The 18706-nt window shown below is 33.6% G+C and overlaps 1 long non-coding RNA gene across 1 annotated transcript; it reads left to right on the top strand.

The window, feature by feature from the left end:
- The first annotated feature begins 4613 nt into the window (after positions 1–4613).
- On the top strand, positions 4614–18588 carry LOC132719236 (uncharacterized). Its single transcript, XR_009624189.1, has 4 exons — positions 4614–4823; positions 16983–17157; positions 17775–17890; positions 18474–18588. It is a non-coding gene; the product is annotated as an uncharacterized LOC132719236 (long non-coding RNA).
- The last annotated feature ends 118 nt before the right edge of the window (positions 18589–18706 follow it).

Here is an 18706-nt window from a genome sequence, read left to right as displayed (position 1 = left end):
TTGAACATGGTATCATTTGTACTATTCCACCACATAGCCAAACCTTTGTGGACAACTCCATATGTTCGGATCCCCAGATTTCCATACCAGTATCAAACCCGCCTAGTTGTAAAAAGAACTCTTTTCTCATTGCGACCATCATACCTGGTACCATTGCGTAGTCTATCGGCTCAAAACTGTTATTTCTTGCCTTGCGATATGAGTCGGAGTATAAAACCCATTGTTCCCCAAGAGTTATTTGATCGAATACAATAAGCTCGTGGTCATGGAATCCGATTCCAAATCGGAATGTTTGGCGATCGATAACTCCAATATGAGAGGTCAACAATGCATTGGGTTCCTCGAGAAGTCTATATATCACTGGTTCTAACCATCCTGGTGTAACTTCAATGTGGCCGTCGAGAACAATAAAATACTCACTTTTCGTAGCTTCTATACCTTTCTGGCGTGCCTTCATTAATCCAAGAGAGTGTTCATTTTCTACAAGTTTTAGCTTTTCTACATTTGATGCATGTATGTTAACGGCAAGTTTAAGGTCCATGTTCACTGAGCCATCATCAACTAATATTATTTCATGTATAAGATCATATGGAGATGTTTCCAATATACTGTAAACTGTTCTTAATAAACAAGAGATGGGCTCGTCGCGAAAAACTATGACAATGCTTACTTCAGGCATGTATTTCGGATAACTCGGTCTCTTTGCATTCGTCTGGTCGAAAGTCTTGAAGAATCCTTTTAAATCCTATAATGTCACTTAGAAATACATTAACCTCACTTTTCAGAGAAGCGTTTCTCAGACTTGAATAAGCGCTATCTGCTTTTATAAGGATTTCTGATCCTCTAGCGCCCGGTCCAAGATACTCAGGATATTGTACTTTTTCTCTGATTTTTTCTTTGTGCTTAGTTTCTTCTAGTTCAAACTGGTTATCATTGCTTTCACTGATATTTGTTTCAACTTCTTCCTGTAACTCTCTACCTCTTTCGTCACTTCCTGTAAAATTCATTGGTTTCCACAATATTACGATAATGAACACAAACCAAAGTATAACGATGAATTTAAAAACAACTCCACTAAGACTATGTTTCTCCATTTTGTTTGGGAAAAACACATACTAATGCGAGACACCATTAATAATAATAGCCAATACATTAATGTATTGAACAGCTGTTGCTCTAGCTAAGATTAAGGAAGTCAATGGTTACCATATTAAACCGTATAAGAGGGGTTTTTGTGAACATTCGATTAATGTTTGAACATTAATATGTGATATACAAATGTATTTTCGTTTGTTCTCCTAAATTCTTTCTTATAATGTTTAAAAAGAGTCGTTTATAAACAATCGGAACAAGTAATTTAAATTGGTGTTTTTAGTAAACCCTTTTCCCCAAAGTTTTCAGGGTGGACTTTGGGGAAAACCTTTTTTTTCCGGCGTTGTGGCTCCTCCGTGACGGGGAGTAAACATGGATTTTACCAAAAAGTAGAAAAACTCTTAGAAAACTTAAGAAGGGGCCACTACTACCAGCTACATGGCCTTTTGCAACAAATAGAAAAATGTCTCTACTGATACTGTTTCGATGCGAAATCAGAAACGAGTTACCTTCTGAAAATGTATTAAGCGTAGAATACCTAATTGAAAGTTATTAATGAGTAAGTTCAGGGCTGCAAGGTCTTCTAAACCTTATGATATGTTTTTGACTGGATCTAAAAGTGGTTTTGTTAATTATACCCGAAAGAAGGAAATATTAAGTTGGTAAACAGAAATCATTGCAAGCATCTTACAGAGATTGAATGGTCAATAAAACTAGCTGTCGTGTTAAAGAATGATGTAAGGTAGGATGTTGTCCAGTTATTTCTTCACTTGCCTGCATTAACACACTAGAGTCTACGTTTGTACCACGAAGTATGGCTTCCTCGTATTTGTGATCTGTGAACTTGTTATATTCGGAAATGCGACTATGAAGCTCTAAATCTGTGACTCGGTCTGCCATGCTGTTGAGTAGCCAAATGAACATACTCCCTGATCTCTACTATTTGATATGTTGTAACTGCTATAATTGTTCTGATATATCTCAAAAACTAAGCCATCATATGATTGGGTGAATAGGAGAAACGCATGATGCCATCGGTAGTTCGTGATGGAAAAAGGGAAGGTATTAATATAGCAAAGAAATACCGCAAAAGAATACCGGTGATGTACAGAAGGCAGCATAGACAAAATAACATTTTGTTCCTTTGATCGATAAGAAAATGTGTAGAAAAAGAACTGGCGTTAACACTTGTTTAAAGAACTGTAAATGGTACAAATATAGCGATTAAAATATTGCCAAGCACATGGAATGTATATCTATAGCATATGTTGAAAATTGCGAGCATGAAGTGATGATATTAATGTGTCATATGTCATGTGTTTTTCATATACCGGTAACATACATACTTTGCAATCTTTTTTTTTTAATCTTTTTTTTTTTCATGTATGACATCATCATATTAAAACGCATACGTAAATCAGAACTGTTGTCTGAACCAAAACTATGTAGAGCTATACAAATTTGGGTTAAATGATAATGCTAAATTTGTCTTGTGTTAAGTTCAGCTATTAACTAATTTTCTGTGTATTTTTTGTCTTCATGTTGCCAGGAAAATCTCCGTTTAAACCCAGTTACAAACATGGCAGGTATACATGTATTTATTGGCAGAGTTAATAGCAGCTGTGCATTAGCATTGTACCTGTCGCTTTGATATTTAAGGAATCGATTTACAATTTATAACTTGTGCTTTACTTGTGGTAATCATTTTGGTGCATATGGTATCTTATCTAAATGACATTTTTTGTTCCCTCTCTCTCGAGTGTTTCGCACACCGCATAGATAACATTTTATTATTATTTCTGATCGTTTAAAGTGTTTACACTGATAGTTATTCCTTGTTGTTAAGTTTTGAATTCTTTCCCGAGGTTTTTTTATATTTGCAATTCTATATTTGCAGTACTATAAAATGTAAAGTAGTGCAGCTTTTGGGTTGAATGTTTTCTCTTTTTGGCGCGAATTTAAACAAAAATGGCGGTTCATGATCACGTACATAGTATGAGGGATCTGTTGTTAGTTATATGCATACATGTAATGTTGTATACTAGTTCAATTGTATGATTAATTTGTTTGTGCATGAATTGTTACATTTATTAATATTTTAAAATGTATATGGTATGAATGTTATATTATGTTTAAATTGTCTGGGAAAATAAATAAAAATGTTTTTTTTTTAATGAATGCTGATTGTCTTTCTTATTTGCGTATCTAGTTATCATATATAACTATCTAAGTTGAATAATATAAAAATAAACTTGTTTAATAAAAAAAATTCACAGTTGAAATTACCAAAGAGGCATCCGTGACTGCGTTGTAAAAGTTTTCTAACCCTAAACCACTTGCCCTTGAAAGCTGAACGTTTGAAGCACAACAGAGACTTTGGAGGAAATAATCCATGTAAATAGCTTACGAGAGCTTGGTGGTTCTTCCCAAATCTCAGCCTGTTCATGCACGTATGAAAGCTATGTACAGCTCTATAGTTTGTGTTTATTGACAGTCCATCCGCTGTTGATACACAAAAATTCGCTTTCGCTATGAATATGGACCCCGGACATGTCATCAAGTCATGCCTTTAAATGATGAATTTTTAGCTGAAAAGTTGGTCAATGTACGGCAGCCAAAGATACCTAAAACTAACAATAACCTGTGACAATAATGAAGGAGGTAGCCCTGATAATGAGTATTGGTGTTAAACAAAAGGCCTGCCTTACAAGCCGCTAACTTACTACCCGTTCCCTCTTCCTCGTCATCTCTGTCTTAATCTATAGGGCCACTCCCGTAGGCTTCAGCCTGAGTAGATTGCGAGATAAACTTAACTTATCAACTTCAAGTGTGCGGTGGCAGTTTGACCCCTAGGAAACTTTGCTCGGATCTTTAACCAGTCAGTCGGTGTCTTTGGTGGAACAAAGTTTGACGAGGTTTCAAATATTCTGCCGATGCCCTGTGCCTCTGAAAGACGTGCACTAACCCGGGGGTGAGAGAGTGGGGGGACCTGGAGTTTTTTGTCCTTAATTAAGTAATGCCATACAGTAACAACGTGACCGATAAACAGTGACGATGTGACTCGAGCATTCCGTCTATCCCCATCACACCCCCTGCCATCACGAAAAAGTAATAATAATAATAATAATAATAATAATAATAATAATAATAATAATAATAATAATAAATAAATAACGAATTTAACAAGGCATAAAGTTGTGTTTTTTTCAGTTCTCAACCGTTATAATACATTTTAAGTAAATCTTTTTCTCTCTTTCATAAGAAATTAGTTCCATAGGTTTTAGAAATACATGTATTGCAAATGTAAATGAATGTTAACAGAATTGTGGAATTAAAGGAATATTCGTTATCACAAAGGGTGGATTTGCTACCTTTGAAATTATTGTCGCTTAAAACCATAGACATTGCCAATCAATATTGATAGAACCCAACACTTCAAACATGCTGATAATTCACGTGTCTCAAACCGGTCTTACCCCTGACCTTCTTATCTGAGCGTAAAGCAAACAAATAAATATCATAAAATGCTCCTTCAAATATATTCACAATCACGGTGTATCAGTCAGGAATCGCGGGGACAAACAGCTATAAAACTAATAGGTATTTTAATAGTATGCAACGCCCTTTTGTTTTTAAGTGAAACTTTATCCTGCGGACGGAATGAAAAATAAAAACTGTACACATACATTTGGATTAGAAATACACTAGTTTATAAAGGATAAGCCGATCTGGTAAGAACACAAATTGCTTTTTAAGATATTTTATATATATTTCATCGATTTATTAACTGTTATCTTTTATTTGATTTATTATTTATTATTTGATTTATTACTCATAAAAAATTTCAAAGATTTTATAACCTTTTTTCTAACTAAAAAAGATAAAACGTAATCTTTTATTTATATAAAAAAAGATCGCTACTTTCGTCGTATATGAACAAATAGAACATATATAAAATTTGTTTCATTTGAGCATAAAGTGTCGTGTGGTTACATTTTTCTTTTGCGAATTGTTAGTTTATTTTTATATACTGCAAATTATAATTGGACTTTTTTTTCTTCAGACAAAAATCAAAATTCTGAATTCTGTTTATGAAGCTTTTCCATATGTTTGCACATTGTACCTCAACTCTGTGATGGCTGATCTGTGCCATGTCGTATTTTTTCTTTAGGCGAAAACACGGAAAAACGACATGGCACAAATCAGCCACCATAATATTCTACCCGTCAAAATAGCGTTCTTTATTCAGTTAATTACGGTGTCCTTATCGTGCCATTTAGAATGTCGTCCGTCGCGTCTAAGGGTAGACACACGACAATGCGAAGTGACATCGCGACAATGCGAAGCGACGCTCGACAACGCGAAGCGATATGCGACAATGCGAAGCGACGCTCGACAGTGTCAAACGATATGTCGCACTGTCGCCTAGAAATGTCGCGGTAAAAAAGGGCGACATTTAAGAAATGTCGCTTCGCGTTGTCGAGTGTCGCTTCGCATTGTCGAGCGTCGCTTCGCGTTGTCGCGATGTCACTTCGCGTTGTCGCGATGTCACTTCGCGTTGTCGCATTGTCACTTCGCATTGTCGAGTGTCGAGGTTGGTAGAAGTGCATACCACGACACTCGACAATGCAAAACGACAACGCGACAATGCGATACGACGCTCGACAATGCGAAGTGACACTCGACATCGCGAAGCGACATTTTTAAAATGTCGAGTAAATGTCGCGTTATTTTTATGATTTTTACACCGCGACGCTCAACATTGCGAAGCGACACTCGACAATGCGAAGCGACACTCGACAACGCGAAGCGATACTCGACAACGCGAAGCGACACTCGACAATGCGAAGCGACATTTGGAATAATATCGTATCGCATTGTCGTGCGTCTACCGGTGCTTGGTCAGAATTTACTAACTCACCGACAAACGGTTGCGATCATGGAAGGGGTCGCACTAAACTGCTGACGAATTAGCTGACGATATAGATATATAGGAAACTGCTGACCAGTTAAATAAAGAAGGATTATCGGAAAATGCTGACCAGTTACACAAAGAAGGGAAACATTGAAGGTGTGAAGTTATATAAACACGCCGTAGGGGGTAATGAAAAGATGGGAAATTACTTTTATTCTTTTAATTATATTTTTAATTTTTGCATTTATATGACTATGTTTATAAACTAAATTAATATATACATTTAAAGTACCATAATATCATACATTTTAACACGAATTTACATTACTACATGTAATATAAATCCGTGATTTTAAAAGGATATATTAAACAGCTTTTTATACCCTAAAGATATGCAAAAATTTGAATTAGTGTTTTATAAAGAATTATGATGTTATGAGTTTTATCAAAATCTCTTGTTAGTGATATTTTCAATAGAAAAATCTTGTAACGGAAAAAAAATGTATTTTCAAAAGCAATAATTGCAATTTGAATTAATATTAAATAAGTCAGCAGTGTTTTAACTTAATTAATGTCGACAAAATTTTATACAATATATTGAATTTCGTACATTATAAAATGAATTAAAATTTCACGACAAAATATATTTTTTTTCTATATTTCTAACTGGTCAGCAGTTTCCCTATATATCTAACTGGTCAGCAGATTCTACTACATGTGTATATGTTTAACTGGTCAGCATTTTCTCGCCTGAATGTAAAGAGCGTTAAATTTGCTAACCATATAGAATAAGAAGAGTTTTTACGGCTTAAATCAATTTGAAATAACATTAAATTGGTCAGCAGTGTTTTTACTTAATTAAATGTCGACATAATTTTATAAAATAAATTGAATTTGCATACATAATAAAAATGAATTACAATTTCACGGCAAAATATATTTTTCTCTATATATCTAACTGGTCAGCAGTTTCCCTATATACGAGGGCTGTCCGGAAAGTTCGTAGACAAGGCTATAAAATTATTTTAAGCAGACATATCAATATGATGATTTAATACTTTACTTAAGTATTTATCTTCTACATATTTCTAAATTAAAAAAACATGATAAAAGTAATATTCGCAAAGCGCCGATCACCATGGCAACATGATCAACGAACCACGGAGCACTTTTGATTTCATGATGATAGCTACTCGAATAAAAAGTTGCTGAAAGATGTAATTTTAATGCAATCTCTCGTTTTAATTTTGTGACATCATAGGATAGTATAACATGATATTCAGTGTAAATTATGATGTCATACGTAAATAAACAGCTTGTTTACGGCGATTATTACGGAATGCCGTTAGGGGTCATCGCCTATGAATGTGTTGATCTGAAAACGCGATAGTCGATAGTACGATGGTGAAAACGCGAAATCACGAAACTACGATGGTGAAAACGCGAAAGTACGATGATGAAAACGCGATAGTACGATGATGAAAACGCGACAGTACGATACTACGATGATGAAAACGCGACAAACTATCGTGTTTTTCATCATCGTACTGTCGCGTTTTCACCATCGTAGTTTTCGTGATTTCGCGTTTTCATCATCGTACTGTCGAGTATCGCGTTTCAGATCAAACCATTCATAGGCGATGGCCCTAACGGCATTCCGGAATGCCGTTAGGGCCATCGCCTATGAATGTGTTAATCTGAAACTCGATAGTCGATAGTACGATGGTGAAAACACGAAATCACGAAACTACGATGGTGAAAACACGATAGTACGATGATGAAAACGCGATAGTACGATGATGAAAATGCGATAGTACGATGATGAAAACACGACGGTACGATGTTGAAAACGCGATAGTACGATGATGAAAACACGACAGTACGATGATGAAAACGCGATAGTACGATGGTGAAAACGCGATAGTACGATGATGAAAACACGACAGTACGATGATGAAAACGCGAAATGACGAAACTACGATGGTGAAAACGCGACAATACGATGGTGAAAACACGATAGTTTATCGCGTTTTCATCATCGTAGTATCGTACTGTCGCGTTTTCATCATCGTACTTTCGCGTTTTCATCATCGTACTTTCGCGTTTTCACCATCGTAGTTTCGTGATTTCGCGTTTTCACCATCGTACTATCGACTATCGCGTTTCAGATCAACACATTCATAGGCAATGGCCCTAACGGCATTCCGTAGATTATAGGCAATGAAGGTGCGTACATTTTGTGTTGCAAAAAATGACGTCAAATTAACGGACGGAGCAACGTAATGATATTTAACTTCATAGCAACGCTAATATGGCGCCAACTGAGATTATAATCTTTACCTTTTAAAACAAAATTAACCATGAAATGTTAAAGACAACTTGTGTTTAAATGAATAAATGTCAAACAAGATAAAGAAGCGGTGATGACAGGATATTGTATAAGAAACGCTCCAGAAGTGACCAAAAGTAGCATGGCTGAAATATCGTAGATTGCGTTACAACATTTTTTGAAAAAGGCAGACATCTTACACACAGTATGGGAACCAGTGAAATCTTTATTTTTAAATAATAATTTTAAATATGAAATGTATGAAGCAATAACATGTATTAAGTATACGTCAGACAGGTACCATGATGGCTTTTGAAATCGGAAGAAATTAAATAGTTGGTAAACATGAATTTAATTTGACGCCGTTGACGTTGTCAAAGTGCTCCATGATTATGTATATATGTTGTATGTAAATGTACTGTTGTTTTCTACATCGCAAACTCGCGACTCTATACTTTTTACCTTAATATCTAGATCATTGAGTTTCAAGCACATTGAGTTTACTACTTTTTCAATATTGTCAATTTTATCAAGTCGGGAGTCGATCTTATCAAGACGGGAGTTCATAGTTTCCATCATAGCTATAGCCCATGGTGGAGTTTGGTTTGTACCTTGATTCATCATTGGTGTACCTGGCGGTAGTGGACCAAGATATTGTTGATTATACTGATACGGAGGTGACTGCAATAATTGTCCAGTAAATGATTGTTGAAAAGTTCCATTAGTACTCATTTCACTATTTATTTTACTTACTGTTGGTGTATCGTATACAAATATGTCACTACTGTCCTAGGATGATAACTTGAGCCTTTGTTTACATAACAAAGACCAATAACAATGCGAAAAATAGGTTAGGCAGATCAATGCCACAATCTATAAAAATGAAAATAAAACTACATGTTATCATATGTCTTGTTAGCGCAGCAGGTAGAGCAACCGTGTCAGTAATGAGTTTATCCGTACAGACAGAAGTTCGACTACTGGTACATTTTTTTTTACCTCAGAACAGTCAATTGTTTGACCGGTTTTATGCATACATGAATATGAGATCGAATATTTTATTTCACTGTGATCAAAAAATACAAAAAGAAAAAAGAATAGAAATAAAAAATAAATATATACTATAAAATATATATCATAAGAAGAAAACAAAAAGGAAAACGAAAATAAATGAATAATTATAATGATAAAAAAAACAGAGCAAGAAGAAAAACCTGTGGTTATAAAATGGCACTACTTGGGGTTCGAACCTATGAGAACAAAACTCTAAAAGTTACAAATAATTTCGATCTACCGACAGAACCATAACGGTAATACGCAAACGATACTGTAAGAATAATGCTATATAGTATTTGTAAGTGTTTACTTTTACGATATCGGATAATAATCCAGATAACCCCGTTTTTGGACTTTCCCATGTACCGTTAAGACCAAATTATCATCCTAGGACAGTACGTTGTTTCTTTCGTTTGTTTTGATTGTTTACGTCATCACTATCTCTGTTACTGTCCTAGGATGATAATTTGTTTTAATATCTAACTTTTCAGCAGATTCTACAATATGGTCAGCATTTTAATAACATATTTTTGACTGTTTATTGTATTTTGTCATAGATAAATCAAGAATGACACGTCGCGTGTGAAATCGATTTTAATATGACCTTGGGGCATATCGATCTCGATAAATTATCAGTTTAATGGATATCTGTGGAAACATGTTGTTTATAATGTAATAAAAGCTTATTAACTTTAACAATTAGCACATTATTAATTTTTGTTCAATATTACTTATACAATTATACGAACAACAAATAAGGAAACAGAAATAGAGGATATTGAATGAGTGTAAGTTCAATACTGAATTTATTGCACGAGTTGAATAAAATTATATTATGCGAGCCTCTGGCGAGCATAATATTATTTTATTCAACGAGTGCAATAAATTCAGTAATGAACTTACACGAATTTAATATTCTATTTATCACATACCCAAAATAAAGACCGTTTAAAGAGAAATAAGAGTCATTTTTCATTGACGCGCCTATAGTATAACGCTAACATTTAGCGCGTCATTACACTATGTTTGTATAACGCTAATGACGTCACGTCAAAATATATGCACGGCCGTGCAATACCATATTTACGGAGTCGCAAAATCGGCACAGGTGTGTGATAAATCACTTTATTTCATATTTGCACTAAATACGACATAATAATTATATTTTGTTAAAATATACATTACGTATATGTACATGTTATATTTTAACCTATGATGCATTAAGAGGTTAATACACGGCAGGTGAGGGCCGGAAGGTGATAATCGGCCCGCAAAATGAATAATGGACCCGAGGGTTTTAGCCCGAGGGCCATTATTCATTTAGGGCCGATTATCACCTTCCGGCCCTACTCTGACGTGTATTAATGTCTTTAATACACTTGGATGATCTAATAGTAGCATTTAAAAAAAGAAAAGAAAAAAAAAAAAACAAAGTTCTTTCGTTGAAATTCTTGTCTACTCTTCTACTGTTCTGTACAGAGATGTTTACTGTTTGTGTGTTCAAAGCAGTAGAATCTAGAAGCAAGTTTTATTTTCATTTTTTTCGGAATAAATTTGTCGTATTATTATTCTTCAAATTTCAATAGTAACAAAAATGTGTTTGTACTAAATACGCTTAAGCTCTCATAATAAAAATAAAGCGATTCGTGCTGACAACCTACTTTCAATTTTACAGTTAACTGTTTGATGACGTAAAATATGACGTCATTGTTTCAGTTTGTGCACGTGTACATGTTCTGCGGGCTGATAACTAGTTCTCGGCCCCGGGCCGCAAACTCATAATAGGTCACGTGACACTCATAATCAGTTGAAATCATAGGCAATTTTGTTACTATATATAGTAACAAGTGTATTAAAGTTTTATACATACTTGAAACAAATTATGATTTTTCGTACATCATATTTTGACTACATTTTTAAAATTTTAACCAATATATAACACGTTGAAGAAAATTCATTAAGGTACTTAAATAAAATATTATATCAAAATAAATTGAGAAATATACAGTATATATCAATTGAATTTTTTATAATTAATATGTATCATTTGTAATATTGACATCTTGAAAAAACATTTTATCAAGTATTTCTCGACCTCGCCTGTAATATCACCAACGGCAATTTGACACCTTCAATGTTTCCCTTCTTTGTGTAACTGGTCAGCAGTTTTCGATAATCCTTCTTTGTTTAACTGGTCAGCAGTTTCCTATATATTCTATATCGTCAGCTAATTCGTCAGCAGTTTAGTGCGACCCCTTCCATGATCGCACCGTTTGTCGGTGAGTTAGTAAATTCTGACCAAGCACCGGTAGACGCACGACAATGCGATACGATATTATTCCAAATGTCGCTTCGCATTGTCGAGTGTCGCTTCGCGTTGTCGAGTATCGCTTCGCGTTGTCGAGTGTCGCTTCGCATTGTCGAGTGTCGCTTCGCAATGTTGAGCGTCGCGGTGTAAAAATCATAAAAATAACGCGACATTTACTCGACATTTTAAAAATGTCGCTTCGCGATGTCGAGTGTCACTTCGCATTGTCGAGCGTCGTATCGCATTGTCGCGTTGTCCGTTTCGCATTGTCGAGTGTCGTGGTATGCACTTCTACCAACCTCGACACTCGACAATGCGAAGTGACAATGCGACAACGCGAAGTGACATCGCGACAACGCGAAGTGACATCGCGACAACGCGAAGCGACGCTCGACAATGCGAAGCGACACTCGACAACGCAAAGCGACATTTCTTAAATGTCGCCCTTTTTAACCGCGACATTTCTAGGCGACAGTGCAACATATCGTTTGACACTGTCGAGCGTCGCTTCGCATTGTCGCATATCGCTTCGCGTTGTCGAGCGTCGCTTCGCATTGTCGCGATGTCACTTCGCATTGTCGTGTGTCTACCCTTAGACGCGACGGACGACATTCTAAATGGCACGATAAGGACACCGTAGTTAATACTTTTTTTGAAAGTTCCCTAAAGATAACAAATGGTTTTGCCTGGACTGAAGGATGGACAAGTTCATTTAAGATATTTAGCGTGTTCAGGTTTAATTACGCAGCAGCAACAGCAGGAGTAGGGACAATTCGGTAATCTCTAGGACAATAAATTTCGAAATAAGTTAATACAGCAAATATGATAACAGTGTACAGTCACGGATTTATATTACAATAATAAATCTGTAATATGAATCCATGGTACAGTCTAGTAATAAAATCGAGTCCTGATTTATATTAAAGGGAACAGATGTTACATCCCGATATTTTATTGCGGTATTTGGATACCTTATGACCGTGAGGATGAATATATTTAAGAAATGTACTTATAAAGGAAAAGGTGAAAAGATGAGATTTGGTTTGATATTGGCATGTTTTCATTGATGCCGTTTATATACGAGACATGTTATAATTCATACATACGATGCATTCAAATAAAAAAATAATTGGTGAAAAATAAAACATAAAAAAGGAAACGAAAATCAAATTAGAAACAAACATAACACGACAAAATCAAATGAAATAAAACTAATAATAATGATAATAATAATAATAAAAAAATCGTTCAAATTTTCGCGAAAATTGCAACCAATTTTCCAGGTTTAAAAACATTTACCTGCTAATGCCATCTTCTTTTATAAAAAAAAAACATGTATAACAAAAGAGAAAAGAATGTAAATATGAATAATTTATGATGAATTATTATAAACATCATTCTGTAGATTGGATGATTTTTTTTTCACTATATCCTTATAATATACAAAACGTCCTTATACTGTATTCTTATATACAAAAAGTATACACGTTTTATTTAAGACACCGTACGTGTAGCTTGCAGTCTTAATTAAGTATTTTTAGCATTAAACTTACTTTTTTCAAGTTTTTTTTTTTTAAATTACAACATTGAACAAATTCACATGTAAAATATTTTAAATGGACTTGTCTATCATTTAATCTGGACAAAACTATTCATCATTTTTAGGAACGATTTCACTGAATAGCAAACAAGAGCATACCATTATCAGATGATAATATAAGCAGATATGTGAGCTGATCTGTACTGATAGCATTGGACGACTCGACTCAGTTGTCGTCAGTTTAAAGAACGTTTTATTTACACCATTTCAATAGCGACCACAATTTCCTTCAATCAGTAGCATACATTTTGCTGACATCTTATTGTATCTTATGGTATCTAATAATATCAAGTTTATAGTCCAATTAGTCAAATTTCAAGTAGATGATACACCGCCAGCAAACTATAGGGTTAAGAAACACACTTTCTACCTCATTTCAATAGCGACCCCAATTTCCTTCAGTAGCACACATTTGGATGACATGTAATAAAATCTTACAATATCTATAATAATATCAAGTTTATAGTCCAACTAGTCAAATTTTGAGTAGATGATAAAGAATCAATTGTTGGAGAGATATCGGGGTTAGTGTATTTCACTCCAGATTTCACTTCAGATGACCTAATGAAATGGTTTCAATATTTGGGAAGTCGTTGATATCTTAAAACGATTTAAAACTTAAAGGAACTCCACTGAGGTCCAAAAGCATAAATTAAACATTGGAAGTTTTACCTAGCTTAACTGAAATATTTTTTGCAAACAAAATTATCAAGAAATATACTCGGAAATAAATTGCTAATTGTATTTTTGTGCTACTCGTAACCCAATTTGTATGAGAAGCGTTGCAACGCTTTTCAAGTTTGGGTCATTTTTCATGATTAGAAATATAATTATTCTGACAAAACGGAGTAAGCGAATGATTAATTTGAAGTTTTGCACAAAAGTAATTGGTCAAGACTTACATCAATTAAAATATAAATCTCAAAAAGTCCTGTCATGTCAGAAAACCTCAGTGGAGTACCTTTATTAAATAATAACAAAAGGTCGTATTCTTAAATAAAATTAAAATAAATACAAAGTAAATGAAAATAAAATGTATTACAAATGCAACAATTACTTAACACCAGTGTTACACTGTCACAAAGTGATGTTATTTACAGACAAACCATGATTCACAGCCAGCTATTAGTGTGCTAAAATGCATTTAAGTTGCATAAACGTTTGACGTTTAACTTGGTTATTAACTGTTAGGTACCCCATCCATGAATAACACGTGATTCTGACATTGCACCGATTTTTTTATAGTCCATAAGCGTAAGATCGTTTTAGTAGCAGACACCTACATGTATTTATGTTGATTATTGGCATATAGACGGCTGTTTAGTTGAAAAATATCTTTGAGGTATTTTATTCAAAGGAGTTCGTCTATAACTTTGTTGAACTTCGTCAATTTCCGTATCTTGTTATACAGAGAAAAGCGTCTGGTAGACAAGAGTTTGCTGAAGTTCATAAGACGCTTATTTTATCCTTAATAAGAATTTGGAACTATGAAACATGTCAACTTTCAAAGACATGATCATGGGTGTTTAACCTTAAGGTGTTTAAAATTCTCAAATATGTTTATAATGTATTCATAGTTTAAATGACGTCATAAAGCAGGCCGATTGTTTCCATGCTTTAACATATTAAATAGTTGTAGCGCAGATAACAAACTGTTTCGTTCTACATTGTCCAAATAGATTTTATTAATAGTTCTAATCTATAATAGGAAAATTAAAAGTGAACTTACTGATAAGGCGGGTTGTACATTTTAGCCTCGGCAATTAGGTCTAATTAACGAAAATTGATAGCAATAAATGAGGCGTGTTTGTTAAACAATAGGTTGAAGTTTTCATGTAAGTGTTTTATCAGATGTTTTAAAATAAAACGGCTATCGATTAAGCAGACAAAGTGAAGTTTAGTGATTGAATTTTCAGTTTAGATGTGAATTATTTCAAAGGTGTGTAATATGGCTTACAGGAATTTGGATTTTATAGTTTAACTATGACTCTCAATCAGTTCTGAGTATTATAGAAGTTCTAGAATTGGCGTAGCTTGTGAAACAAAACTAGAAAAACATACACAAATGTGTAAGTTGTAAATAAGTTTATAATAAAACCAATTCATACATTTTTGCTACAAGATTTGAATGCCTATGATAAAGAAACAAAACTTGATCAATTGGAGACATAACAAGCTGTATGATAACATTGCATTTTGAAGAACCTTTAACAGCTGGATATACCGGTGAAAAAAACACCTTGTCGTTCATAACTTGTAGATAAAGGTATCTTGTCATTTATAATATATCGATCGTAGTTTTTATCATACAAAAAATATCTCATAACTTTTTTTCAATTTTTTTTACGTTTATTTTAGAACACGAGTTAAATGTGATATTTGGAAAGTTAATGTTCATTGGAAGTGAAAAAATGTCTATGTAGATTATACAAAATAATAACATCAAAACACCAAGTAAAACACTCTACCTAAAGTAATATATGCTTAACACATTAAAAGAAGAAATATTCAATGCTTCTTTTTCATAAAGGTAAACTTATTTACTGTTGTTAATCATATTTTTTTTTATTTCATTTATTTATTTCAATGCTGCACCATGATAAAACTTAAGTACGCACTTTAAAGTGGAGTGGTCTACAATGGGCACATTTTCCAAAAATATTTCAAATATTGATTACAAAAAAAAATAAAATTAAATAAAAGTTATAATTCAGATATTGATATGAAATATTGCTTAGAAATGATGATAAAGTTCTAAGTGATTTGTCATGAACAATTATATGATGAATAATATTTTGTTATATATCATTTTATTATCTGTTGTATATTTTTATGTAATATTGGATCATGTATCTCACACATCATCCATTTTTTGTGGTTTGTTGTTGATATATTGAATTTGCTAATCAACATAATTAATAATTAATAATTTTATATCAGACCTTCCGCTTTAAGATAACATTTAGTTTAAGTACATGGAAAGTAAAATACTTGTCTTGTGTTGTCATCATACAAAGATAAGTAAAAAGGTCACAAGGTGTGATTTATTACAATATTGTACTAAATGAAATGCATTAAGTTGAATGCTTATTTACAGCTGCTACCCATATAAAATGACACGCTGTCAGCTAAACATGTTCGAATATATTGATTAAATAAAACAATATTTCAAAATGTGCTAAATGAGAAATAGTTAAATATATTTAATTGGTTATCTTAACCGGAAGAATGAGCGTTCATTCCAAAACTTAAAAATTGTAAAGTATTACATCACATTTCATATAATACCTTTTATTCTTATGCTTCAAGTCTTGAAATGCATCTTACGCAAAGACTTTACAGTGGCCAGTCGCTTTCCAGAGTTGTCCCCCTTTTAACTCACCAAAATTGAAGATGATGAACGACAACTCTTCGTACTTCACATTTCATACCACTTTTTCTTATGCATCACGTCCTGAAATGCGTCTTCCGCCGTCAATCGCTTTCCAGAGTTGTCTCCCTTTCAACCCACCAACAGTGGAGATTAGGAACGACAACTCTTGGTATACATGTTTGATTATTTTCCTACTGAGAAACCGGTGGGTTTATTTTCTTGGTGATAATTGTATTTTCCTTAAGGTCAGCAATAGCAGTAAAGGATAATTTCTGACATAATACTTGTAAATACATTCATATTTTTCAGATTGTTAACTGAGACAAATTTTCAGAGATGTTTTTTCGGACTTTATTTATTTTATTCACGTGCACGTGTGTTGACGCATCAATACTAGCGATATGTGATAATGTGCCTATAGAAGACCCATGCTCGTGTCATCAACAACATGTGTTCTTATCCGTTAACTATACAGCACAAGTAGGTAAGGAAACATACAAGTATTTTTTCAACCAGGAACTGTTGCCTGTCCGACAAAGCATGCGTTGTTTATTTTCAAAAGAACAATATTCAAACTTCACCAACAGGGAAATTACGCGTCTTTCTTTGATAGTTTTAACTACGTTTGACGGGACCAGGAACAGGTACAATGGTTCAGACTATGTTTATAAATCAATATTCAATATTCTTTGTTTATAAACGATATGTTAAATACATTTCTTTAGACAAAAATTAATGATAAAAATAATCATTTCTTAATAAATTTATAAGGGAATATAAATCCTAGATCAAAATACTGAACAAACTGGTGAATTGATTGACAGAACTACTTTTTCTGATGTATGATGTTTGCAGTTAGGTTTTCTGAAGTAAGGGAATTTTACCGTAAGTAACATGTAATTCTAAAAAGTAAGAATCAACCATTCATCGGACTGATAAGGATTTTCATTTAAATCGATGTAAAAATCGAATACATTTATTTCGTTTGTTCGATTTCATTTATGTCTTAAAAATTCTTCATGAATTATATCTACTAAATCAAAACGATTATGTCTACAAAATAAAATTTATGTTATTTCTTATTAATGAATCGAATTTCAGGAACCGCTGTGGCTGTTCTTAACGTTTCAACAGGAGTTACTCTAGACCCTTGTGACTACTTTAACCTAACAAGTGGACAATTGATTTTGGTAAAAGATCTGAGCACCCCATCATGTGTATGTACTTATCATATATATTGTTCTTGATATGACATGTTTATATCACTTATCGTTGTATATGATCCGATAAGCTTAAGTAGATGCATAAATCGTGAAATAATATCTAAATAAAAAAGAACCCAATGCCCCTTCACTTCAGTATGGAAAAATGCTACACATTTCGATTACCGATTTTTACACACTTTTTGAACTTCAGAAAAAACGTTATATTATGTCATAAATATTGACCGAAATTTTAAGATAGGTCTTATATTCTTAACTGAAGCTTTATGATAACGTGGTAACTATTTTTCAAATGTTGTAACAGTTTTAACCGTTACCCTGCTGGAAAACCGGAAGTGATTTGATTTTGTCACCAGCATGCCAGGTCGACAATCTCCTGCGCAGTGATCTCCCCTTATCAGTACAGAGATAATATGCCAAGGGAGGTAATCACTATGAGGATTCTGTATTAATCATCTTAATACCCCTAAAATTGATAATTGACTGTTCTAAAAATTGATAATGGACGACTACATTTAAAGAATTCAGCATGTAAAGGGTTGAACTTAATTCATAATGCAATTCTTTTTTTTTCTAGGCTGTGTCACCACAGAATTGTCAATTAAACTGTCAAGTAAGGACTTTTTTCACGTGCTTTACGTGCTATTTTACATTTAAAAGTCCACTTGGGGAAATCTACTTTTGTGTCATCCAACAATTATTATCGATTTCTCATCTTTTTTATCATAACTGAAGAGAAGTAAATCATTGGTCACCGTTCACCTGCAAATTTCCGTTTATTTCTAGAATAGTTCTATTAATTTTATATTT

Source organism: Ruditapes philippinarum, unplaced genomic scaffold, assembly GCF_026571515.1.
Source record: "Ruditapes philippinarum isolate M1 unplaced genomic scaffold, ASM2657151v2 ctg69_1_1_1_1, whole genome shotgun sequence".
NCBI lineage: Eukaryota > Metazoa > Mollusca > Bivalvia > Venerida > Veneridae > Ruditapes > Ruditapes philippinarum.
The sequence above is the reverse complement of the archived record's forward strand: the minus strand, read 5'-3'. Positions and strand labels throughout refer to the sequence as shown.